At 39.4% G+C, this 27,366-nt stretch overlaps 1 protein-coding gene across 1 annotated transcript in view; it reads right to left on the bottom strand.

The window, feature by feature from the left end:
• Window positions 1–20,265, bottom strand: part of LOC100692412 (E3 ubiquitin-protein ligase Midline-1) — a 79,111-nt gene extending 58,846 nt beyond the window's left edge. Inside the window, exon 1 of the mRNA XM_005450010.4 lies at window positions 20,009–20,265. The gene's annotated coding sequence lies outside the window, so the exon portion shown is untranslated. The remainder of the gene's footprint in view (window positions 1–20,008) is intronic.
• Between the last annotated feature and the right edge of the window lie 7,101 nt (window positions 20,266–27,366).

Below are 27,366 nucleotides of genomic sequence, written 5' to 3' on the forward strand. Positions count from 1 at the left end.
GCTTTTTAGTTTAACAAACTAAACAATGAATACTTAGAAAGACACGGTTTCTATGACATGTTATTTAGCCACAAAACTGTTCGCTTTCACAACAAAAACTTTCAAAAGTTTCCATAACAGACAAAATTTACACCAAGCTCACATTTGTGACTCATTACTAATGACTGTACATAAAAGATGGATGTGGCCATTGTGCCATAGTCCCCTCTAGATTGCTGAGTGTAGCAGTATGGTCATCATCATTTGGTTTTGTTGGAGCCAGAAGTGATTAGCTCAAGATGGCAAGCATAGTCAGCTATGCTAAGTAACATACAAACACATTAATCGAATTTCTTTCTGCTGGTTAGTGCAGTGTGATAGAGTGTGATACTATTACATAGTGATGTAATTGTAGCAAAATTCATAAAAAGCACACCTAATAATGAAAACTATAAGAACTTATACATTTTAAGCTAGCTAGTTACAAAAGTATCCTGCTGGTACCGCTGAGGAAACTAGCTATACAAATACCAAAGCTGTATTCTTAAGTAGACGTTTAAGCTTGATTGGGACTTCTATGGAAAATGTCATAAAGAACATCCCCACTAGGGCCAATGAGAAACCATGGATGACGCAGGAAGTACGTGAAAAGCTAAAAGTACAGAATGAGCCAACCTCAACTGTCTACAGGGGATGCCATTTCCTCTGCTTTCCACTGGAGCTTGGCACTTCTGGAGGAGAACAACAGTCATGTATCAATGCTGCTTGTTGACTTCAGCTCAGCATTCAATACGGTCAGCAGCTGGTCAACAAACCAACACCCGAGGGTATCTGCACCTCCATGTGTAACTGGCTGCTGGACTTCCTCACCAACAGACCTCAGTCAGTAAGAGTGGGAAACAGCATCTCCAGCTCCATCTCCCTCTCCATCAGCTCGCCTCAGGGCTCTGTTCCGAGCTCACTGCTGTTCACGCTGCTGACATATGACTGCAGCGCTGCATCTGCTTCTAATCACATTATCAAGTATGCAGATGAAACAACAGTGGTAGGTCTCATTAGCAACAGCAATGACCTGTCCTATAGAGAGGAGGTGAAGCGATTGGTGGACTGGTGCAGTGTTAATAGTCTGTTCCTGAACACTGAACATTGAGAGGACCAAGGAGATTATCATCGACTTCAGGAAAAAACAGCCCAGTCATTCCCCACTCGTCCTTGACAACAGTGCTGTGGAGGTAGTCAAAAGCATCAAGCTTTTGGGGGTAGAGATAACTGACAGCCTGGACTGATCACTTAATACAGGATCAGTAGTTAAACGGACTCAGCAGTGTTTGTACTTCCTGCTCCTGGATGAGGAGAGCATACCTTCACCCTCCCATCCTCTCCACTTTCTGCCGTGTTACTGTCGAGATCGTGCTGACCAGCTGTACCTCCATCTGGTTTGGCAGCTCCAGGGTCCCAGAGAAGAAGTCGCTGCAGAGAGTGGTGAGAACTGCTGAAAAGATCAGTGGGACTTCTCTTCCATCCATCCAGGATATTCCACACAGACGCTGTCTCAGCAGAGCCCTTAACACCATCCATACTATTCAAACTGTCATTATTCATTTGATTGATGTTAATCACTAGTCTATTTTGCCATCTGACTATATTTTGTTCTATTGTTTAGTGTGAACAGCTTTTACCTATTTCTTTAAAAATTGCTGCCTATTTTTGAACTTACCATTTATTCGGCTTTCTGCACCACTAAAGTGAGAGTTTGCTTTCCTTTGAAACAAAGTTTTGTCTTCGAGCTTGCACAGACTGTTTTATTCCACTGATGCAACACTGTAGACATGGATACTGTATTGTGTTGCATTGACAGGTCGTCTGTTACTTTTTTCCCCTTGGAAGTTATCCAACAGCACTCTTTGGAATTAAAACATGAACACGAGGACTCTTCATTCAAGTCTCTCAGCACACACAGTAGCTAAAGCTTTGTCAAGCATGGTCTGCTGTAAAGCAGCGTGACTGTTTTTCACCTTGAACTATATATCCCTGTGATGCCCCTGGTGGTATTGTGATTGTGCTTCAAATGTCATTGTGGAAAAAGACAAAGGGGTGCTGAGTATTAGAATAATAATGGCTTCATTTGATAACTTTTAAAGCAAGCAATAAAGGAAAAATGTTTTTTCTTCTTTTTTTTTAGTAAAAACACAAAATCTTCCATTCTGTTCAGAAATGTCATTTCCGTGAAGATGTTTTGACACACACAGAAACACAGATGTATTCACAAAGACTGAGAAAGTTTGACTCTGTTTGTATTCAAGGCTGCGGTTTTGTGTTTGTACCCAGAGAGCTTTTTTTATCATCAGCTGTAAGAAAACATGAGACAGATAATAAAGTTAGTGACGGTAAAAGCTTTTCTATGGAAACCCAAAGCAATATTTCCAAGCTTGATTTTTATCGTCTGCTTTATGAAGGCTGCTGCATCTTTTGGTAAAATATTGGGTCTGTACTCTTGCCTTTTCATTTTCAAGCGTCCCATGACAACTCACAATTTGGGAAAGGTTGGCCTCCGCTCAGAATTTAAAGAGGCTTTACTTTTAACTACCAGGAATGAGCGGAATGCAGAGGGGTCTGTCTCCTCTCTCGGGGCTGCGACCATTTCAGGGATAAAAGACGACAGGGTTATGACCAAGACCTTTGCAGAGGGCAGCAACGCCGTGGGTAGCCTGGGATTTGTAGGATTTACTTCACATGTGTGCACTTCAAGGTTTTAAATAGACCCTGGTCAACATCCTGGGTGAAAGATATGCAAAAAGACAAATTCTGTTGAGTATCCAACAATGCAAATCCTTTCAAACCCACCAATCCGTACTAAAAAAACATCAGATCCATCTGCATATTATCCTCCAGAGGCACCTTTACGACTTGGATGGAGAGCATCTTAAAACCTCCTCTCTTCACTGATTGTTATCTTTAACAGTATTTACTGTATGACTCATGTGAAGCTTGGGAGATATTCTGTATAGGCCTTCTTATGTTTGCTCTTAAGTGCAGACCTTCTTGTATAAGACCAAAAGAAAACACAGGACTATCTTTGTAGTTGCAGTAAAAGCCCTTTTGGAAAATGCCAAACAGATTTCCCCTCAAGCTGACCTTTGGCCCTTTTTTTAAGAGCAAGTTCACATGCGGTCAGCCGAGGACTGGTTTTAATCAGGAAGTCGAAGACATACAGCTGGTACCAGCTGAGACATTGTCTGCTTTGAAGTGCAGTTTGGGATTTAAGAGGGTGTAAAGTAGGAATGAAGTTGTTGCATTTTGGTTGTGCTCCTTTCTGTGTTTTGTTAAGGAGATACTCTTGTGGAGCCTGGAAGCTATCTGTCTCTGTCAAGTGACCTCAGTAAATAAAGTGATCTAATCTGCGAGAAACTAATACACAGAAAAGCCTCGAAAAACAGACATTAGGAAGAGGGCAACCAGGGACGAGAGGCAAGACAGACAGATTAAGAGATAAAAGGGAGGGTAGTGCAGGAGATAAAGAAATCAACATGATAAACACTAAATGCAAGGTCTCTCTTTTCTCAGAAGTAGATATATTTGTATGCAGACAAGGAAATAAACCAAAAGGGGAAAAAGAAGAAGGGAAATTGAAAATAAAATGACTATAGATCAAGAGTAACTTTTCTGTGGCAGCAAAGACTAGTTCCAATAACAAACAAATGAGATGTGGGGCCTCAATTTGCTCTGTTAGTACACTCCATGTAGTGCAGACTATTTTTAAATAAATTATATTGCATAGTATGTGAGTTTGTCTCAAATCGAAGACAGTGAGTTGTCTTAGTTTTAGGCATGCAGCAGTAGCATTTGCTAAACATACCTATCACCTAGCATTCACTTACAAGCAATTCAACTTGTACATCATCTGATGACACATAATACAAGTTTACACTGAAGGCGACACTTACAAATAAAGTTGAGACACCTAGTATTTCAGTGTAATGTTGCTGTTATAGTCGCTAGTGATGAAATAAGAAACAGCAAGTAAGGCAGTGGCTAGCAATGACTCCTGTCATCGTAAATGTTAAATACAAGCTCCCTGTTTTTGTAGAAGTAGACACATTTTTATTGAAATAGAAAAGTAAATGGCTGTTGATCAAGAGTAACTTTTCTTTAGCAGCTAAGAATAGTTACAATAAAAAACTAATTTGTCCTGGTAATTCAATGAAACACTGCTGCTAGCTAGTGACCAAACTCAGTGATAGCTCGCTATGCAATGGCTAGCTAAAACTGCTGTTATCCTATGCTCTTCTACTGGAACAGCAATGTTATTCAGGTAACCTGTTAGAGGATGTTCAGATGGTGAAGGTTTTATCCCAAGAAAATATCCTCCACACCATGACATCACCCCAACCAGCCTGAACCACTGACATAAGGTGGAGCCACGCTTTCATGTTATACATGCCAGACCCTGACCATACCATCTGAGAGTCATCAGACCAAGGTTCTAACCATCTATAGTCCAATTTTGGTGAGACACTGTGACTTGTAGCCTCTTTTTTCTGTTCTTCACTGATATGTGGCTCCTGTTGTGCTCTTCTGCTTAAAGGTTTGATATCTTGTGAACCACTTAGAGATGCTCTTCTGCATACCTTCGTTGTAATCAGTTACTGTTGCCTTCTTATCACCTCAATGCAGTCTGGCCATTCTCCCCTGACCTTTGGCATCAAGAAGGCATTTTCCCCAGAGAAGTGCTGCTCACTGGATAGTGTCTCTTTTTCAGACCATTCTCTGTAAACCCTAGAGATTTTGGTTGTGTGGGAAAAGTCCGGAAGGTCAACATTTTCTGAAATACTCAGACCAGCCCAACTAGGCCCAACAATCATTCCACTTTCAAAGTCACTTAAATCAGCTTTTCTTTCCCATTCTGATGGTCAGTTTGAACTTAAACAGTTGCTGGTTAAACATTGGTGCTGACGAGCAGTTGAACAGGTCTTCCTAAAAATGTGTGCTCAGTCTACATACTATACTTACATACCCATACGTCACTGCAAGTATATGAATGTCCAATGCACTCAAAATAGCAGGAGTACATATGGACATATGAGAAACAAGAAGAATACTGAATGTTGCACATTTACAACGTGAATCAGCAGATAGCACAGAATCAGAGGTGAGTCTGCACTCACGTCTATTTGTGTACGTGAACTGGATGAACTCAAACCTGACATACAACAATATTTTGATTCCCCGCTGTTTGTGTGTCCCGAATAAGAAAGCATGAGACAACCGAGGTCAGGCTGAGTAATAAACTCTGAACCATGAGCAGTTCTTTCAAGCATGACATGACATTGGATGTGATTAAAAACAACTTCAAGAATTTATATTTTAGGGTTACAGTTAAATTAGACTCAGAGCAGTTCTTTTCCACATTATTCATGCGGGGTACTAAACATCCTCCCTTCTAGATCCATTGTCTAAATCTGGCACATTACCCAGCAGCTAGAGCTCAAGGTCATTCTGTCACCACTGCAACATCATCCGGGCTAATGCAAACGTGCCCCTATGCACAGAGAAGCGCACAAGCATAAATGCCCAAAAGCCTGCACACGAATGTGCACCCGTATTGCACACGGGCAAACAGGGATAAACATAGACATGTGCACATAAGTGTACTCGCACACATGCATACATATGGGTGTCAGGCAGCATCATCATTAGCTGTCAGCGGACCCAGTGTGGCCTCAAACTGTCACTGAAGGAATCCCGTCCCCGATGCTCGCCTTCAACCCAATGCAGTACCAGCTGGCACGCTATGACATCACATAATCTCACCAAAAAAAAGGCTAAGATAAGAAATGCCTGTATCTTTAAAACAATAATAATAATAATAAAGGTCAAAAATGTTTATATTGAGCAAAAAATTGCAAGCGTTTTAGGAGTTTAGCCATAAAACTAAACCACTGGTTTGGTTCATAGCCTCCAACGGTCTTATCTTTGTTCAGCATTTCAGTTCAACAGTTTGAATAAATAAGAGCTGCTTATTACCAGCAGGCTAGCACAGCTTCATTATTTGTTACAGCTGGCTGTGCTGCATGCATTGTGACTGGGCAAAAAAGAAAATCTGTCTTGGCATATAAGACAAAACCATTTTAGCTCAAAGTCAAAAAGCTTCGGCTTTACCGGAGCTTTCGCCTGCACCTCGTATCATCAGCAAATGGAAGTCATTTCAATTTATAATGCTAGTCACAGAATAAAGGCATGTATAAAAAAAAAAAGAAGTCAGGGAGCTTCATAATGGAAGCATCATTTTCACATCAGTAAATTTTAAATGATACCCAGCACCACTAATGCTAAGGCATATTTCTCTGAGCTGCCTAAAGGCTCAATCCAGCGTTAAAACTCTGTCAAACGCAATAAAGTTGGACAGTTTGTTGACCAGGCTCTCATAAACCGAGACACTGAAAACTGTGTGGAAGACCTCCATAAAACGGGGCTATCTCTAAGAAATTTGTTACTGATTCATGAATCAGCTTAAGGGTCAGTAACATCCTGCTTTTGTTTTAAGTAGCAAAGAGCAAAACAGATCAGATTATTCTGCCTTTCTTTTTTTATATTCCTATTACTAATACCAATCCAGTTTTATTAGATCAAGATGCAACTTGGGAAGGTTTAAAGAGGAGAAAGCATCAGCTGCACATAATAGGTCACTGGATATTCTGCACCACTTGGTGAGCATTAGCCGGCTCTCGGGCGGTCGCTGTCACGCACAACCAAGTTTGTTTCTCTGTTCAGGCATCGCTGCATTATCTATTAAAATTCTCACACGGGGGCAAGAGTACCGCAGAGTGCGTCTGCCATCTTGAATGGAGCGAAATGAGGGTGTGATGAGGCATAAAAATTCTCTTCACTCCTCCTTCCTTTCAGCCCAGGCAACAAACGAAATCCAGTTTAAGATATTTGCCGTTTGTGGCCAAGAGGAAGGTCGTCGTGTTTTTCCTTTATTGTCCTGTCAAGTACAGCTGAATACCACGGAGCTTTTCAAACTAAAATCCTAATTATGCCCCCGTGTAACCCTCTAATTAGTACATTAACATATCAGTCTGTAATGCTCTACTTGCATGTCGCACCCATTCAGCTCACCATTCGTCCTTGCCTCATTGTATAACTCATGAACCGCTCATTCTACATTAAATGAAGGTCTTTACAAACTTGGATGATAAAGGACAGCAAATGTCAGTGGCTCATAAGCACTGAGAGGACAGCTGGTAAATTACTAGTGTTGATAACATTTTATACATTTTTCATGCTACCATAGCTGACATGAGACAGTAGCAATTATGTGTTTATAACATTTTAATATATGCTATAGTTTGTATTTGTTAGTGAGTAGCAAATTTATGAAAAAGATTTCAACAGTCAAATACTGTTGTTCAATAAAAGCCCCTGACAATTCAGATGCACACTCAGGGTCTAACATAACTGACGAAACAGCCCTAATTGTCTTTTAAGCATAGACTGTATATAAAAGATAGACAGGCCACCTATCGGTTTTGGACTCTACATTTATCTCAGTGGCATCCATGTGGCCAGAAATTACCACATCTGGATGTAGTACTAAGAACTAAATAAACCAAGGCTAAGCTTTACCACCATAGCCGTCTAGAAGGGAGGAATGGGGGGGCAGGGGGTGCCTCTCAACCCACTTTCCATGAATGAAATATACCGATAGAAACAGTGGGCATGTTACTGAAGTCCATCTATCCGCTTCTGCTTATCCTTTTCAGGGTCGCGGGAGCCTATCCCAGCTGTCTTGGGGCGAGAGGCAGGATACACCCTGCTATGTGTTAGCTGAGTCTGTTGCAGGGCTAACACATGGACAGAGGCAACCAATCGCACTCCACACTTAAAGACCCCAGCCTGATGGTGGAATTGAACTCAGAAACTTCTTGCTGAGAGGCAACAGTGCTAACCCACATGTCACCGTGCTGCCTGTTACAAACATACAGTGCAGCACTTCAGAGTCACATTGCTAGGGTGCAGTCTATAGACTGCATGCAGTCGATGCAGTCTATATTTAAAACACGGTTATTGAATTTCACAGGCCATACTATGTGTTTTAAAGCTTTAGTTACTTATTATTTTGCAAATGAATTGCATTATTATAAATCAAGCACTGAGCAATGTATAAGTAATTAAAACTATCAACAGCTGCAGCAATAACATGCATATGATTCGAAAAAGAGTCATTTCATGAGTACATTTACTTTAGCTACATATACTAAATATTAAATATATTGGATTATACAACCTGTGAACTATTAGGATATCTTTTTTCCATCTTGCAAAAGGAATATCCATCACAAGATTATGTTAAAATTCTTATGGAGCTCTACTTTTCAAAGAAATCTCCAACAGGACACACGGATGTTTGTGAGTTAAAAATGTGTCTTTTGTACTTTTCTTATTAAATATTTTGGCTAAATGTTCTAGTACTTAGGTATTTAAGTAATAGATCAGACTGTCCTGCTGTTTCACTGTGGAAACTTCGTTTTTTTCAACTAGGTCCACAGTAAAAAAAAAAAAAAAGGTAAAAAAAACCTTTCAGTTTCATAATTACAGGGGCGCTACCAGAACTTTTTTTCTGTCTTTTTCACACATTTATTTATTCATGCTAAGAGATTTTTTTTTTTCGTTTTCTACAGCAGCATTTCTTGAATATGTGGAAAAACTCAGAAATACTCTTAAAGCTGCACTTCTTTTTTCTTATATTAAGATATCTCAGGAATTTAAAAGTGTAGTTAAATATCTTCACAGTGACAGAAAGGGTGGTTTCAGTGGTTCGGCCCACATACGATGGGTTGCATGTGGCCCCTGATGTAAAATGAGTTTGACATTATCAATCTAACAGATGGTTTTGATTGGTTACTACTTCCATGAGATGTGATCATGTGACTGACAGCAGGTGATTTCAGATGGAACCATTGTCTGTATTATTGTCTACTTATAAATTCTTTAAAACAAGTATTATATTACTTGGATGGCAATTATAAAGTATGTTGTAAATGGTCATTAAATGCTGCAAAATGCATCTGTCAAGTTTTATAAAAACATTTGCAACTTTACAAAAACTACCCAGACAAAGTTCATAGATGCATTAATTAGGAAACCTCAACTGGAATAAAAACTACTTGGAGTAAAGTTAAAGAAAACTGCAAAAAAAATAATAAAAACATGATGGACAGATTGAAAGTGTAACTGCATATCATGCAAGATGACTCTCTCCAGACTGGCCAATGATTCAATCAGCCAACTATGAAATCACACCAGCTGGAACACTGATACCGACTGTGAGCACAGAAGTGTACACCTTACTTTGGGTTAAAAATAAATAAAAAAAATTGCAGCTCCCATCATTTGAAGACCTAACAGAGGTCATAGGAAATTCTATGTGCAGATGATTGAGGAGCAAGTTGTCATTTTAAAGTCAAAGGCTTCTTTAGCTGAGCATTCCCACTGTGAAAAAAATGGACTTTTCCACAGGTGTGCCGAATGACTGCGTGAAGCATGAATAAGTTATAAGTGAAAGTCAGGCTCTCCGACCTCCCTCTGCTCTTGTACCCTGCAGTGCAATGCTGCTCTGTGATTACGCGTGTGCGTGTGTGCATGTGTGTGTGGTAGTTAATGTAATGCAATAGTTAATGTACTATAGTCCACCCAACAGTGAGAAAATATTCTGATTTATGGGACTGCCATCGCCTGTGACAGGAAGAGCACACATTTGGCGCGCACACACATCGGGAACAACTCGCTTCGCTCATACCGAATAAAAAAGTACACATCTTCTATGGCAATAAAAAGAATCCGAGATGCTAGCTGGGGATGCAGATGACTATGAAATAGAGTCAGTGAGAGGAATCGAAAGCTGGAACATTAATCAAAGAGCATGCATTTTGTATGAAGGCAGGTGGGGGGGGGCTTAAACAATGTGATGGCAGCATGACTGTATGAGACAGTGATTAATTATGAATGGAATAAATGATGCTCTCAGTTGGATCATTAATGGGTTGAATTATTAATTAAGTCGTCTGGGCTTTAATAAATGCTAAATATACTTTTGACAATGTTTACAGCTTCAAGGCCCGATATGTGATCAAAATGTAAATACACAAGTTTTTTCTGCCTTTTAAAATTTAAAGAAAAGTATACAACATTTGTTAATCGTGTTTGCTTGTGAATAAATTTTGAATTGGTATTAAAGTGGAACTGACACAATGGCGGGGGCTTCAAATAATGAGGTGATGCTTGTGAGCCTAAAGTCTGAAGCTCAGCCTTCAGACTGCTCTAAATACTCCCTGTCTGGTGCAAAGACACCACTTGCTCTCTAAACCTTGTTTTTGAGGCTCAACCAATCAGAAAGTTACCCTAAAGTGAGAGCAGCTAATGTTTGCTTGTTTCACATGACCAATAGTTGACAGCGAGCCCCAGAATCAGATAAATAAGTGAGATTTTGAACAGTTAATTCTCCAAAGTTACTCCAGCAGAGTGCAACAATAACAATATAGAGCTCCAATAAAGAGAGATGGATTTTACTTTATTTGTGTTGCCATTTCATCTCTCGGCCTTTTGATGAATGATGATTGGTGCAATAGCAAGGCATTGTAAACTGCTGCAGGTACTTATTGACTCTATTGCTCGTGGAAATGCAGTCACATATGTGCACATTATGCCCCACCTTCTCCTGCCAAAATGAAAGTAACCAAACATATTTTCTGGTAAATGAGTAATATATAATCTTCTACTTCAGCTGCTGCTTTAAGGGGGCATCACAGTTGATCATCTGCCTAATGGATAAGGACTTGCAGAATATTCAGAGACTATAGCCTATTCCAGTTTTGTGTTTGAGGGATTCGCTTAGACACATAAGGAATATTTGGATTTTTTTAGATTGTAGAAGTAAATCAGTGAACCAAAAACCTGTCCACATACAATAGGAACGTGACTTCGGACCCTTTGATTTTCAGCTGTTTATGGGGAAGCTGGACAGAGACAGACCCACCTATTTAAGTCACTTCGAATGCATTATTCAGACAGGGAGATAAATGGGCAGTTTTTGTTTGCGCATGCAGGTGCATCCCAGGGGACGATGCTTCTTAAAGCGAATGACATTTGCTTCCAACATGGTTGCCTGCCCTCTCTACGTGTCTTGTTTCTCTATCGTGCTCGAGCTGTCCCCTCAGGCTGAGCCAACACCTTGTCTCTATTCTTCTAACATCAGCAGAGATAAATAGTGCCAGCCACAGACACGCGGGGCCAATCTCACGAACTCACACCAACACATACACACTGACCTCACAGGTTTAATCAATAAACCACCCGCAGCACTTTTCCAAAGCTTACAGAGAGACACTGTGGGACTACTTATGTGTGTGTGTGTTTTGTTACCACTCTCCAAAAAAAAACAAACACCCAAACATCCCAATCTATAAGCCAATAGCAGCACTGCATCCCTTGGAATGCACAGTTTTGTATATCTCAGTTATCTGTTTGCACAAAAGAAATCCATTGTCAGCGGTGAGGCTAAAAGAAAGTGTTTTCTTCAAGTGTTTGACTCTTGCTTGGAAGAAGCATAACCTCCCATTAATACAAATCGACTTATAGATTGAGTACCTCACAAAAATTCAATTCAGTTTTATTTATGTAGCACCAAATCACAACAACAGTCATCTCAAGGTGGTTTATATTGCAAGTTAAGGACTCTACAATAATACAGAAAACTACGACAGTCAGACGATCCCCCGTGAGCAAGCACTTGGTGACAGGGGCAAGAAAAAAACGTCCTTTTAACAGAAAGAAACCTCTTTCAGAACAAGGCTCAGGGTGGTGCTCCATCTGCTGTGATTGGTTGGGTGGTGAGGGGAATGGAGTCATTCAAAGCTGAATTTGTTCATCCCTGTTTATTGTCTTGTTTCTGAGAACCAGGACATGTTTCCATAATTGGTTGGAGATCATTATGTAGGATTGTTGACAAAAGTTGTGGTTTGTGTCTTGCGATCACTGGTAGCCCCTCCCAGTAGCCACTGATGTAAGTGGGGTCATCAAATTTTTCGTCCCATGGTGGTGCCAACTTTTTTGTTTGTGGCTCTTGATTGTTGATAGAAAACACCTAATTGTCACACAGATTTCTTTAAAAGTGAGAACTTCACATATCAATCTGCTTTCTTTAGTTGTTGTCCAAGTAAGTTTGGGGGCTGTAGCTTACCCCAGCTGAGATTATGTGAAAAGCTGGGTACACTTTGGACAGGAAAGAGGAAACCATGAAAATATTCAATTACACCTTGGACGGGTATATTGGATAAGCAGTCACCAGGCTAACACACAGAACAAGACAAGCCCTCACATTCAAAATCACACCTTTGGGCAATTTCGATTCACCACTAACTGCATGTCTCTGGACTGTGGAAGGAAGGTGGAGGACCCGGAGAAAAGGTTGCAGCCAAGACCTTCTTACTGTCAGGCAACACTCAAAGGTCCATTATGAGTTTAAATACAGGTTAGTATTTCCACAAGATCAGTGGCAATTTCTGGGGATATAGAAAGTGTTATTTTGTCCTGTTTATTGTCTTGTCTTTTTTTTTATCTTTGAATCAGGGAGGTCATTTTCTTAAAAAAACAAAAAAGGTATTTTCTTTACTTTAACATTATTTGCTAACAGGTCAAAATCACAATATCAGTTAAGAGGGTCGATCTCAGCAGATACCAATATTAACCTGATATCTGGGCATCTTTTTTAATCACTTGCAAAGCACCAAATCACAGCAACGGTCCCCTCAAGATGCTTTATATTGTAAGGTGAAGACCCTACATATCGATGGGACCCACTAAAATACAGTTCTAAATATTACTTATAACCCTCACTGAATTTATTTCAGGAAAACATGCACCATAATTCTTGTTGCATTCATGTATGCCATGCTAATGAATGCAAATCATAATAAGGTGAATTATTATCCAAGAAATTCTCAGCACTGTGTGACACGGATGAACCTGTAAAGACGAAATTAGGCTGCGTAGGGAGTACTACTTGACACAGCTCTTTTTTTGGAGCAAGGAACACTGGTGTCACATACTGGTCCCACATCAGCATCCCTATTGTGCAAGAAAAGCTATGCTGCCAAGTAACCTTGTAAAGCATCGTGAGACGAAGCACCGTTCCTTAGCAGAGAAAGACACCCCCCACATAAAAAAAGACCATCCTGATAATTTGCGGGCATTGGTGGTTTAAACAGCGTTAAAATGTGTCTGTTTTCAAGGGTGTAAAGATGCCCAAATACATTAATGTATCATACAGTGATTTAGCCAATCCAATACAATTTGAGACATCTTTCCAGTGCAGGGAAGGGATGTTGAACTAGAGCAAACTTCTTCTTTAGCTCTACTACATTTTTCCAGCATAGCTTGGCTCCTACATGACTGTGATACTGTTGACTAGTCACATTCCTATTCTGGTTTTCCCCTAATGCAGACCAAACAAAATGAAATCTGAGTCGCAAGTCTCTGGAATGGGTTTTGTGTTTGGACAGTGTAATCCTTTGTTATTCTTACATTATTGGTTGTCGCATTGACAATGAATTGGCGGGTACACCACAATGTTCAGATTGCACTGTGACAGTCATCTCCATCCACCCACGGGTTATTCTTCATTCATAGTAATGAATTTATAGTCATGAGTAATGAATAATTTAAATAAATATTTAAATATATTTAAATATTTGTTTTCACTGAGAAATATATACACTGGCTCTCTCACGGTTTTACTTACAAATCAGAACTGGCTCTCCTAAAAGTTGGAGGACCTTTTAACCATACAATGTGATATCAGGATACAGTGATAATACTGCCTGTTTCTGACCATATTTTTTTAATGTTCAGCTGCTCTTTTTAGGCTTGGAGAATGGCTACTCCTGCACCCCTCTGCAAGTTTATGAATTCTCCATGAGGACACATCGACCACCTTCTACTTGTAGTCCAGACACTGACTCCGAGCTTCAGCTGATCAAAGAGCCAATTAATGCTGGCAGCGGTATGCGCACAGTGTTGCAGTGCAAATCAATGGCATACTAAACTGCACAGGCACAAAGACTTGGTGAACTAGACAAGACAAACAGTGTCAGGTACTGCTGGAGTCACTCCGAATTACCTTCTGTTGGTATTTACATGGTCTCTTTTATTTTATTTTATTTTATTATCATTTTATTTAAAATGAAGGTTTTTGGATTACTGGACCCATACAAGTACTTTTCATGTCCTGGTGACCATTGAAATTATAGTTTATTCTGATGATACTTCAACATAATTGCAAGATGAATCCGCAGTGATGTTTCAAAATCACTGTCAAGAAGCCAGAGTTGCTTCTAGAAAGAGTTTTTCTTTGTCAGGCTGTCCACTGTGACTGTCTTGTGTTGACGAAGGCAAACACTAAGGTCAAAATGGAGAAGAAATCATATCAGAATTGGTGCAGGGACAGTGTTACACGAGGAAAGCTAAGAATATTGTAATTATGTGAAAGCAATACAGAATATTTGAGAGCCTGACTGCATTATATTACTGTAGATGTGTTCAATTCTCATCTGATGCCTGTTTGTTCTGTTTTTATTAGCATAAAAATAAAGTTTGCCATAAACTGAAGAAGCACAAAGTGACGCACAGAACTATGCAATAAAGCTTATGCCTGAGAGACTGGCCAAGAACACAAGTAAATATAAATATATAAGCTGCCAATACAAATATATGATTAAGAACTCATTTTCTTAGCTAGGAGTGGCTCCTGGTGTGGTCTTCTGCTGTTGTAGCACCTGAGATGCTCTTCTGCATACCTTGGTTGCACAAAATAGTTATTTGAGTTACTGTTACCTTCCACGCATTAGCTCAAAGTAGTCTGACCATTTTCCTCTGACCTCTGCCATAAACAAGTCATTTTTACTTGATATTTCTGTCTTTTTTGGTCTGTTGTCTGTAAACCCTAGAAGTAGCTGTGCCAGAAAATCCCAGTGGTTTTAGAAATACTCCGACCAGTGCGTTTGGCAGCATGAACCAAAAGTTCATAGTCACTCAGATCACCCTTTTTACCGATTCTTATACTCTGAATGAACTTCAGCAGGTTGACTTGACCATGTCCTAAATGGACTGGGTTTCTGCCATGTGACTGGCTGATTAGAATGAATATGCTCACTGTGAACTTGATGCCATGTTTTCCACCGTGTTGCATCCATAAACTGTACTGGTGCAACATACAGACAAGCCTGCAAATGATCTCACAGCAAGCCGCATTATTTGATAATTACAGTAAAAATACTCTGAGAAGCAACAACAGCAGAACCACAGTGGTCAGGTCTGGTACAGTGACATGAATGGGATGAAGTGAAACAAAGAAGACAGTGGTTGACTACAGCTAATACTCCTCACTTTTTAAGCATTACCTGTTTTGCAGACGGATCCAACAAATCCTTGGTGAGGATCTCTTGGGTCACATTTTAACGCAGTAAACGTAACCAAGCAGTAAATCTAAACCCAACCAAACAGCAAGATAAATTGAAGCTAAATGGTACATAAATCAGTGCAAATCAAACTGTGAAACACAAAGTTCCCAAACAGGATACGAACCCTGGTTTCCAGGTTAACAGTTTTTTAAAGTCGCTTTCAGTGGATGTCCTCAAAGAGATAGTGCTATCTATAGAAGGTTCCCAGCTTATTTAACAATAGTAAAACTCTATGATTCATCCTCTCTCAATACATTGTGTACTTGTGCCAACCATTACATGACAATAGCAAACACAGCCAAAGCTGCAGTCAAGCAAAAGCTGTTAAACAGTGACAGAACAGAACAGGACACTTGACTGTAATTCGCAGTCCATCTCATTACTAAGTGTCTTTGGCTCGCCTTAGCTTTGTCGTTATGCAGATAAACATTCAAGTGCCATGTTTGGTCACCCGTAGAACAAACCAATCCTTTCATCCTGTCCCGTATCCCCAGGGTGGATAAAAGGGGACCACTACAAATAAAATGCTTCTACTTGCATTTAACCTCCCTCCTACTTCTCCTCAAACTCAAGCCTCTGTCTTCTCTCTTTATTCAAACTCATCTTCTTGAGCTTTAGTGTAAGACAAGGAGGTGGCTATGAGCCAGTGTTCTGCTGTTGGGGAGCTGAAACATGAATGCCAAGATGGATGGGATTTTATAGCTGGAATGTGGGGGGTTTGGCTGGGCATGAAAAGATTGGACACACTGGCAGTCGCTGATGCCAAGGCCTTCTAGCATGAGACCCTGCTGGGTTCCAAATATGGCAAAGAGTGTGTCAAAATTAAACTTCAAAAGGAGAAATATTTTAGAGAGTTTCATGCCACATTAAAGTAATATTCAATTGTTTATTTTATATTTTCATAGTAAAAAACAATTTGTTTCTGACAGAAAAACCAGAAACTGTTGCGGAATATAGCAATAATGAATAGCTAGCATTAGCAGACTGTTACAACCTCCAGAAAACATATATTCAAGAGATAAATATCACCCATTGGTTCATAGATTCAAGCTTTTAAACCTCAACTTTAGCATTATGACTGCTCTCATATTGTTTGGGGTTCTTTTGCTTAGATTTTTTGTGTGTGTGTTTTTTGCAGCCCAAAATGAAACGTGTAGAAAGGTTAGCAACCAGGAAAGTTACCAGCTAACGCTATAAAGTTTTGATTGCAAGCATTGGACAAATCATGGGACACAAATGTATATTCCCTGACAGGTTGTGAGTGGTTGCTGGCTGATGCTGACTGAAATTGGGCTGCTAGCAGTTTACTGTTCTTGCCCACAGTTTGTATATCTGCAAACACTCGCTACTTTACACTCCAAGCACTTGCAAAACTTGAAAGAGTGCAACATAAACTACAACCAAATTATTTCAATATTTTTAACCAGCGCAATTGCATGGAGGCTTTTGGTGTAGCATTACATAACTCTTTGATATCAATTCCATGCTAGCGACTGCCAGCAATCTCTAGAAACCAACTACAGAACACACTCTTCCCTATTACCCAGCATTTACCAATGGGTATCTGATAGGCCTCTAGCACTGTTTGAACAGGCCTTTAGTGATCAGTTTCACAGCAGCTGCCAGAATCTGTAGCAACCACTCGCAACCAGTCAAAGAATACACTTTATTCTCTCGTTATTCTCTCACTGGTTCCTGCTAGATGGTTGCTAACCGGCCTCTAAGTCTGTGTGACTAAAGTCTTAGAGAAACAGAATTCTAGGGGTTCATTCACCACTCACCAAAACTGCTGTGTTTTACAGAAAGTCATATCCCTTATTGGATAATTTCATTAATAATGTTCTAAAAGGCATCAATACCAAAAGCATGGTTCAGTTCAGTGATTCAAATTAGGGGAGGTGCAACTTTAACTACTAGCTAAATTCACAAGCTTTGGCATTTACTTGTCAGTCAAAACACAAAGACACCAATCAATACTAATTTAAACTTTCAGCCTTAATCGAAATGGGTGATTAATACAAAATTTCACTACTCCAGTTGTCATGAAGGTGGAAATTAGCAATATGGAGAGACCTCTTACACTTTCAGAATTACCCTTAAGTGTCCACATGAAGAACTGCACTTTTTCATCTTTGGTTTCATTTTACCTATGGCAAAAACGCAAATGCCTCTACTTTTTATTTCACTCACTCGCCATCTTGGGTTTTTTTCCCAACAGTTGTACACTTCATTGTGACAAGCCAGGAAAGTCACACGTTTGCTCCAGGTTTGTGTCACGTATCCAAACCTAACTCCTTATGCGGTTTCACCTCATTTTACTTCAGCGTTACTAGCTCCAGGTATGCAACTGTCACATCCTGCTGCATTCACCAGCACCTCCCTCTCCACATGTCAGCACTGATAAGGGAATTGAGTGCATGGCATCTATAATGGGGGAGGGAGGTAGTAGGAATGTTATGAAATACAACTACTTCCACAACCAAAGCAGTAATGGCCACAGCATGCTGTTGGTTCAGTTAGAAATGAACAGTGACACATTTCATCCTTCTTGAAGCAAAAGGTCAATACACTAGCAGAACTCACAAAAATCTCATCTACAAAAGATGAGCAGCATTGGAGCCTTCTGACTGAATAAAATATGCAATTCTTCAAGAACAGAGAGTATAGCTGCTCTTGTGGGGAATCATCTCAGCAATTCTAATGTTTGTGATTGTCAAAGAATGTCTATAAGAAACCTTTCAGCCTTTCAGTTTGCTACTACAGCTCAGAAGATGTTTAGATTATGTAAAACACCCAAAAGACACAATTCTTGAGAACATAGCTGAATTGCTAACGTCGTTTTTGGAACGCAGTTAAAAGAGATTTCATTTATCTCGCAATGTAGTAAACTGTAGATTCACTTTGCTCATTCACCCACAGAGAAATCCTACTAACTGAATACATTTTACATCATTATTTAATATTAACATCTCTGTGTGTTTGTATGCTGGTCTTTAAAAAAAGGCAGTCATAGCCCCAGTGCCAACAACTCGGACGCAAGCCCCGATGCCTAAACCAGGCAATAACAAATACAACCAAAAGATTAGCATAGGTAAACACACATTCACTACAGATTTCTGTGTTTAGCATTCAGCTTAGCAAAGCTGTCTATAATTCATAACTGTGTATGGGCACTGTTTGTATTATTCATTATCAATTTTCTGTTGCACCTTCCTACAGACACATTGCATTGCGGTGACACATCAGAGGCTGTTTAATGCTGAAGTCTACACAAATTTATGCAGACCTGAGGGAAGCTGAACTACTTATCAGTTTCAAGTTGAACTGTACTTTTTAATCTTTGCAGAAGGGTGACTACGTGTTCGCAGGCACGGGAAGCCAGTGATGCACATCGGGGTGGGAGAACGCATCACAGAAGAATCTACACAAAGAAAAGTTCACAGTGACTCATTCCAAGGAACTAACTGTTCAAGCACAATAGAACACAACTGCTTTTGCATTACAATCATGGCTTACATTATTTAGCATTAGCAACATTTAGCACCTAGAAGACCCATTGGTTTGACATGTCTATCTAAATAATTCCTTGAAAAGCAAAGACTTTCATTCATTCAGTGCTGTATGTACTCTAGTGGGCTTTTTTTTTTTTTAACAAAAGCAGAAGCTGCATCTTCAACTTGTAATAACCAGAGTCCAAGAGAGGCTAACGAAGCCTACAAACTAAGCCTATTACAATGACTAGCAGGAGATTTAGCATCATAATACATACAGGCTATCCAGTTCAAATGTGGAACATTGGTTTCCATTATAATTGAGTCCAAACAAGCAATTTGTCCACTGGCTCTTATACATGGAGAAAAGGGACTAAATTGGATGATATTATGACATAAACAAAGGCCTCTTTGGGTAAATGCAGGGTACAGCTAATAAGCTGATAGTAAAGTAGGGTCTTTATCAACTTTTTTTTTTATTGTATATGATTACGCAAGTTAATAATCCACTTAAATCCCTAATTAGCAGTTATTTTTTATTTAAATAATTCTGTAACAGGTACATTGTTATTAAAAGTTTGTTTTATTTCTCTTCTCATACTTGCCTTTCATTCTTGTCTAAATAAATGCAATACTCGCAGTAAATCAGTGCTACACTGAAGCATGTTAAGTTCACAGGCAATACAAAGCTACTGAAACAGGCACGAACCAAAGTGGAACCAAAGGGCAAATCTTTGTTAAAAAAATCAAAAATGCCACTTTAAAACAATAACAGCAGCATGCACGTGCATTCAACTGCCACGCTTAGACCACATGGAGCAATCAAGCCCCCAACACCACCACCCCACCTCCGCCCCCCAACCCATTCTGACCCACTCCACCCCTCTGATGTATGACATCCTATTGTGAATGTGCTATGGGGTAAAAAAAAAAAAAAAGAAAGAAAGAAAAAGACCCTAAACCTATTGCCTCTAAAGGATTGGTCCCAGAGAAAGTGAATTAAGCAACAAAAGAGGCACTTACGTTCAAGAGCCTCACATGGTCGTCCGACAGAAAAGAAGAGAAGCGGGCAGTGATTCCAGCCTGAGACAACAATAGTGAGTAACCTTGAAGAGAGAGAGAGATGGAGAGAAAGTGAGGGTGGTGTTGGTGGTGGTGGTGGGGGGGAGGAGAGACAGTGAGTTAGAGAGGTGGGAAAGAAATGTGAGAAAGAGAGGAGACAGATTGATGCGTCCACACACCGCGGCGTAGACGCAAATCAAAACACTTTGGATCTTTTCTTGCATCTCCCCTCCTCTCCTCCTCCCGTTCAGTTCCCCCCCCCACCACCAACCCGTGCCTTCGGGTTTCACATGTGTTCAGGCTCAGGCAAGCGTGAAGCGAGCTGAGGAAATCAGCGCTGCAAGTGCTTTGTCCAGCGGTTGGGAAACTCATGCTTCCATTACGTGGAACATTGAGCTTTCTGGCTGCCTTCTGTGGGTCTGATCCGCAGCAGATGGATGGAGAGGCAGGAGATGATATCCAGCATCTTGGCCCGTCTATCACACCTTTCCTGGAAGCTTGCTCTAAAACATAAGATTTTATTTATTTATTTTTTAAAACTTGCGTGTCCTCTGGAAAATGCAGATAAATCTCTTTCAGTGGCATGTGTCCAGTTTCCCCTACAACTCTGTTTCTGATCATACTGCACTTTTTTTTTTATCCTCTTTAAAGAGATGATGCAAACTGCTTCAATTTTTAGAACTGTCTGCAGTTTTCTACAGCTTTGAGTTGCTTTTAACTTTTAACAGTTTCCACCCGGGGGAACGGCAGCGCAGCGCAGCAGGATCAGCAGTTGTTTTGCAACTGAAAAAACACAGATAAACTATGAGCACTGGAGTCTTTAAAGTTAATATCAACAGTTTGATTGATTGATAGTTTTAAAATCTGACATGTACCCCTGTCAGAGGAAAAAGTCTTTGATGAATTTAATTTTAATAGGAAGGACAGGATCATGAAAACAGGATCCAGGTATGGTATCGTTCTAATCCATTAATATGTTTTTAAATCCAGCTTCAGTGGTTTCAGTCTAATTGCCTTAAAATAAATGGCTTCCACTTACATTTACAGGCATTCTACTTTTATTCTACTTTGTTTATCAGCACTCGGCTCATTTCAAATGAAGTTGGGTTACCATGGAAACACGCCTCTTACTGGCAGCACAACTCTCTGTATCATAGATTGTAACATGTCATTTTTTAACTGCGGATCTTCAGTCAAACCTGTGTTGAATTATATATGGATATTGAGTATATAATGCACAGTATGGAATTTTGGATGCAAAGTAAGCCGGTTTTCATTATATTATTATGTATAAACTAAAGAATAAGACCGGTTGAAATAAACAGTATCAAATGCGCTGGGTCTTGGAATCTGTCACAGACTGAATAATAGAAGGGCGTAGCCTCCATAAACTCATTAACTGATTTTGAACTTTGCATTTTTTAACCTCAACATTGTTATTTTGGCTATTTGCATTGTGCCAGAAGTGACCCTACTTGGATGAGTGAGTGCTAAGCTATCAGCTAATGCTCATAAGCTTGGCTAGCAAGGTGAATTAACAGTGGGTGCAGCACACATGTAGTTATTCATGCTAGGTGACACATGACAACATTCTAGAGTTTAACTCACTATAATGGAAGTACGAAGCATGATATTTTTCAGGTGAATCCAAAAGTCACAACCACCATGGAGAGAACGATCTCAGGGTGGAGTCCTGTTGGCTGAGTTGAGGCCTGGTAATATCAAATCATCTACAATGATGAGTTGTCAAAAAAACAACTAAAATTAACCCTGTGTACAACTTTGGCTTCATTTTTTAGCCAAGGAGTTTGGACCTTGTATATATGTTATAGTAATGAGCTTTATTAATAATACTTTTGTTAAGATTAGCAATCAAAGTTATCCATATTTGTTTGTTTTTAGCTTTGCATGTCACTATACTAACATCTGCAAATTCACTTGCAATAAAAGGCAGGCTGTAGCACTAGCTAATGCTATTGTACTAAGACCGTCAGAAATTTCCCAGTTAGATGTTAGTTAAGTAGTGCTAGATAAACTGATACATTTGCCAACAGAAAGCTGTCATTTTACAGTGTTCCTGTAGGGAACTGTAAAAATATCACAGTACTGCTTAGTATAGATTATAAGCTGTAAGATTTACTTCATCCTGATTTCTTAGTTTGTTTGGGGTTTTTTTATGTATAATTTTCACAGTTAAATGTTTCAGATCATCAAATTTATATATTAGACAAAGATAACCTGAGTAAATACAAAATGTCATTTTTAAATTATGATTTAATTTATTAAGAGAAAAAGCCTTTTTAAAACTACCTGGGTCTATTTAAACAGGTAACTGCCCACCCTGATTAGCCCCACTTTTAGAAAGTTGATTTTACCAGCCACACCCCAGCCTGTTGAATCAAGAAATCACCTAAATCACTAAATAGATGTAAACTGATGAGACACAAAGCAAAAAGAACACAAATACTTATCTTAAATTTGACAAAAACATCTTGCTACACAAGACTTTAGGGAAAATATTGTGGACTGTGGACTGAAAAGACAAAAGCTAAACTTTTTGAATGGTTTGAGTCAAACTAACACAGCATTTCATTTAAAAAAAAATTATACCAACAGTCAAACATGGTGGTAGTGTTATGTTCTGGGACTGGTTTGCTGCTTCAGGACCTTGACAACATGTCATAATCGATTGACCCATTCATTTCAAAGGTCATTAGTTCATGCCCTGAAGCTCAAGCACATTTAGGTTATGCAACAGGACAATGATCTGAAACACACCACCTCTCAATGGCTCAAAAAACAAAGAAAACGAAGGATTTGTAGTGGCCAAATCAAAGTCTGGACTTAAATCTAAATAAGATGCATTACCTTAAAGAGGCTGTTCAAATCCGAAAAGCCTCCAATGTGGATGAATCAAAACAGTTCTGCAAAGAAGAGTGGCCCAAATTTCCTCCACTGCAATGTGAAAGACTCATTGCTGCTCATTAATAGTCAAATGCTTGATTACAGTTTTTGTGGCCACATGTGTCAAAAACCAGTTAGATGTAGCAGGCACACAGGGCGAGTTAGGTTTGGATAACTTTTTACATTAAGAAATTCAATCGTCATTTGTTTGATGATCTGAAACATTTAAGTGTGACAAATAGGCAAAAAAGAAACAGCTATAAGGGAGGGTGCAAATGCTTTATATCAAAGCTCACACCTCATGTTTGAGTCTTACAGTTCTTTTAATACTTAATATTAGCTAGAAAAAAAATACAGTATCTTTCTAGTTAACATTCATATCAACATCAACATTTACATGATTCAAAAGAACGATATACTACGTGCAACATTTCATGCATTTTGCAGCAATTTGTTACATGTAATTTTGTAGGTTTTAGTCCAAAGCTTTATCCAAAGTAAGACTACAAAATAAATGAAGCCATAATATTTGAAGCATCTTTGAAAACAAATGAAATTTAATGTTTGTTTTTGGGGGTTTTCCTGAGTCGGATTATAAAATAGCTGTTGTTCTGAGAGGGATTCTGGCCATGTTTGCATGACTGACAGGTGTCTGAGGCTATCACACTCAGCTGTGTTGTTTATACCGCCTCAGCTTCACTTAGTGTCTGGATTATTTTGGTAGCCACAGCAAAGGCAGTGACAACAGATGAACCCAAATCCAAACCCCAACACATCTGAAGCTAAAAACTGTCAAAACTTCAAAACACTTCACTCTTTGGCTTTTCTGGCACACACTCAATAACATGTCTGTGATGACAAGAAATGTAAGGTTTAAACATCGAGCTGAAGGCTCAGTATGGGTGCACACCGGGGCAGTATTATGAAAGAAAACACAGTTTCTTACAGTCATTATACACTCAGAAAAAATGTGTCTGGAATGGCATATGGCAAAATTATAGAGATTACCTGATTTACCCATGCATTGAGTAAAGACAGCCATTTGAACCCTCCCATCTGACAGTGGGTAGGATTTAAATGACCTAAGCTCTTCCAGCGGCCCTTATTAACATGATCAGCAGCTAAGTCAAGCTCCACAAGGGAGCCTAAGTCCTGCTGATGATGACAGACTTGCCTAATCATCGTCTGTTTCAGTGTTATGAAAAAACAACAACAACAGATTAACATGAACATTAATAATATGCTTTTGAGTGACTATTTCATGCTCCATAAAGATTACAAAGGACGTGAAGCAGATTTTTATGTCTGTATCTTCTCTCTCTTATGCCTCATGGACACGTAGGGAGATAATCTTGCGATGCTCTATCTCGCAAGGCAAGTGGAAGGATAATCTTCCACCCAAGAGATGTTCTTTAATTTTTATGTGTATTACCTTAGTCATAATACGAGCAGCAGTGTTTTTTGTGTGTGTGTGTATCTTAATAGAACAACTCTCTTGCTGCACATTGCTTTGCAAAGCTATTTTGGTGCACTTTAAACAACGTTACAGTACCAATCATTGAGGGAATAATAGACACTGTAGGGCTCCCGTGAGATTCAAATACATTTCAAAGCTGTTTAGCTGTTGTGTTTGGATGTGGTGCAGTGGTATTAATGTTTCCCCTGAGCTTAAAGTTCATTGCTAATATGTTCCACACCAACCTCTGGCAATTTTTTTAGTGCTTTCATCCTTTCTTTTCTGCAGTGGAACAAATTATGAAAGACCTGTTTTGTCTTACTTTTCATTACTTCAACAAAAATGTTAGCAGGCCATTCGCTTTTATTCGCTGTCATTGTCAGTGTATCGGCTGTGATAAGATGTTGTACGTTTTAGTAGTGCTGTGTGATACTGCAAATTCTGGTATCGATCCTATATCAAGTAAATACAGGGCCAGTATTGCCGATACTGATTCTGATGTTTTCAGTCTATAAAGGCAGCTTATGTTGGGGAGATCACTGTGAATTTGCACATTCTGAAAACATTTTAATGACCACTAAGTCACAGATTTTTAATTGCCATAATAATTAGTTATTACAACAAAACAGACCTTTAATGTAAATGTGTCTGTCTCTAAAGCACTTTGGGTCAACTTCTAGCATTTAAATGTGTTATAGGATATAAATAAAATAAATGTGACAGTCAGCACAAAAAGGTTGAGTTATTTTTCATAGCACATGCTTGAGGTATAGCTTTACATTAAAAAAAAAAAATTAAAGTGGGCTATAAACCTAACTTAAAACAAAATATTGATCCTATCAAGCTAGTATCGTTACAATAACAATACCAATGATGGTATCGATACTGTCGATATTTGGATTGACACCACCCAGTTCTACTTTTTAGCCTCTGTTAGTTAGATACATTAATGTGGGAAAAACACACAGAAACTGACCTTCAGTACACCTACTTAACCAGGTTAGCTATAGCTGTAAGCCACTTGTATGAGTTTTGAAACTAAAATGCAAATGCCAGAACTACATCATGATTACAAGATGTTAATAATATTAAACCGTTAGGCTTCTGTGTTCACCATGAAGACACTGAATGCCCCATTTGTCTACTTCTTAACACCAAAGTTGTTGATGATTAAATAATAGGGGATTTTTACTCACCTGTTTTATGTTCTTACAAAAATACCCAAAGCTTGACCTTTTTCACTGATTTAACCAAAAAACATTTTAATATAAAACAAACTCTGATTTTGAGATGGGGCAGAATGCAGACATGTTAATTCATTTCCGAGGTTTTAACCCTCACTCCTGAGACACTCTATTTGGTCAGCCTGCTGCCCCAAAGGCTTCTCTCTACATTCAGTGACAGTGATGAAATAAAACTTGAACACACCTCATTAAAATGAAATGCATTAAGCTGGAATAATTCCACCATCAGTAAAGTAGAAACATGGATTTGGCTCTAAAAAGCCATTTAATAGGTAATATATCACCAGCTCGGGATCTTCAAGCATCACTTTTAGCTTAATTCAATACTGTTAGAGCCAAAAGATGCCAGCAATCACTAAATCGCATCTTGATCTTTGCTATCGATCTCCGTGGATCTATTTTCTTCCGTTGATCAAATTCAGGGTCATGTCAGGGTTGGAGCCTCTCCTTAGACCGGTTGTCAGTCTGTCGCAGGGCTAAATCTCTCTAAAAATTAATGAAATAAAAATAAAAAAGCAGACAGGAGTTTCTAGGATGCAGCGCCTACCAAAAACCTGATGGGAGAACACACACACACACACACACACACACCAGATGAAAGTACCCACAAGGCATTCACTGTATTGCACTGCTGGAAGGATACAGGGGTGTGTCCAGAGGGGGGCACCAGGTGGCACTGGTCCCTCCAAAATGTTTATGCAACACAAAACTATTTTTATACTGTTGTGCAATGCTGCTTTTTGTGCATCCTATTCGGACACATGAGCCAGAAACTGTGCCCAATGTTTTCTATGCACCTGGAAGAAGAAAAAATATGTGTTGCCAGATTTAGTTGACCTAGTGTGGAAATGTTCCGAGTTATAAAAACAGTTGGAACAGAAGCTTCATCACACTGGGTGCCGCCAGCTACGAGGTGAGGGGAAACTTCAAAGGACCCTGCAATGTAACTGAAGTTTAATTATAATGTGTTAAGTGCTAATTTCAAGTTACTCAAGTTTTACAGCTCAGTCCTCGGCTGCCTAAAGGTACAAGCCCACCTTCATCCAGCTGTAGTTTGGCTTATAACCTCAACAGCACATCAAAGAGGATAATTAATTGGATCAATATGTTCCAAAGTGAGCTGATGTGAGGAATTTACTTCAGTTTCAGTGACACATGTACATCCAGATGTGTGCCGTATACGGGCTGGATGTGAAACAAACAGGTCAGAGCTGCTTATAAATTGGCGTGAGGAGCTTTCCTTCCGCTCAGTCTATGCAGCCAGGAGGTCAGTTCAATACCAGAAGGGAGTCACTAACACACGTGCACCATCTGTTGACCCACTTAGCCCATCTGTACAGCAGAAACGGCACACACACACACACAAAGGTACATTGCTGGCATTAGAAAGCGACAGAGTTGGTAACAGGTCACTGTTCCATCTTTATCTCAGAAATGCGACAGCCTTTTGTGGTGTCATCAAAAAGTTGCTTACATTTAAAAAGCAGGCGAGCTCAAATCTCTGGGTCAAAGCTCAAGTGTAGTCACATTAAAACAGAACGTGCAAGTGTTGCTCTTCCTCCACTTCCTGTTTTGTTTTTTTGGGGGGGGGAATCAAGCTGGCCACCATGCACTGAGATGTTTTATTTCCTGTTTGTTCTGTTTTTAAACTGGTTTTGGGATTCAATTCAATTCAGTTTTTCTTTACATTGTAAGAAAAAAAGATACGACAACAA

Source organism: Oreochromis niloticus, linkage group LG23 (genome assembly GCF_001858045.2).
Source record: "Oreochromis niloticus isolate F11D_XX linkage group LG23, O_niloticus_UMD_NMBU, whole genome shotgun sequence".
NCBI lineage: Eukaryota > Metazoa > Chordata > Actinopteri > Cichliformes > Cichlidae > Oreochromis > Oreochromis niloticus.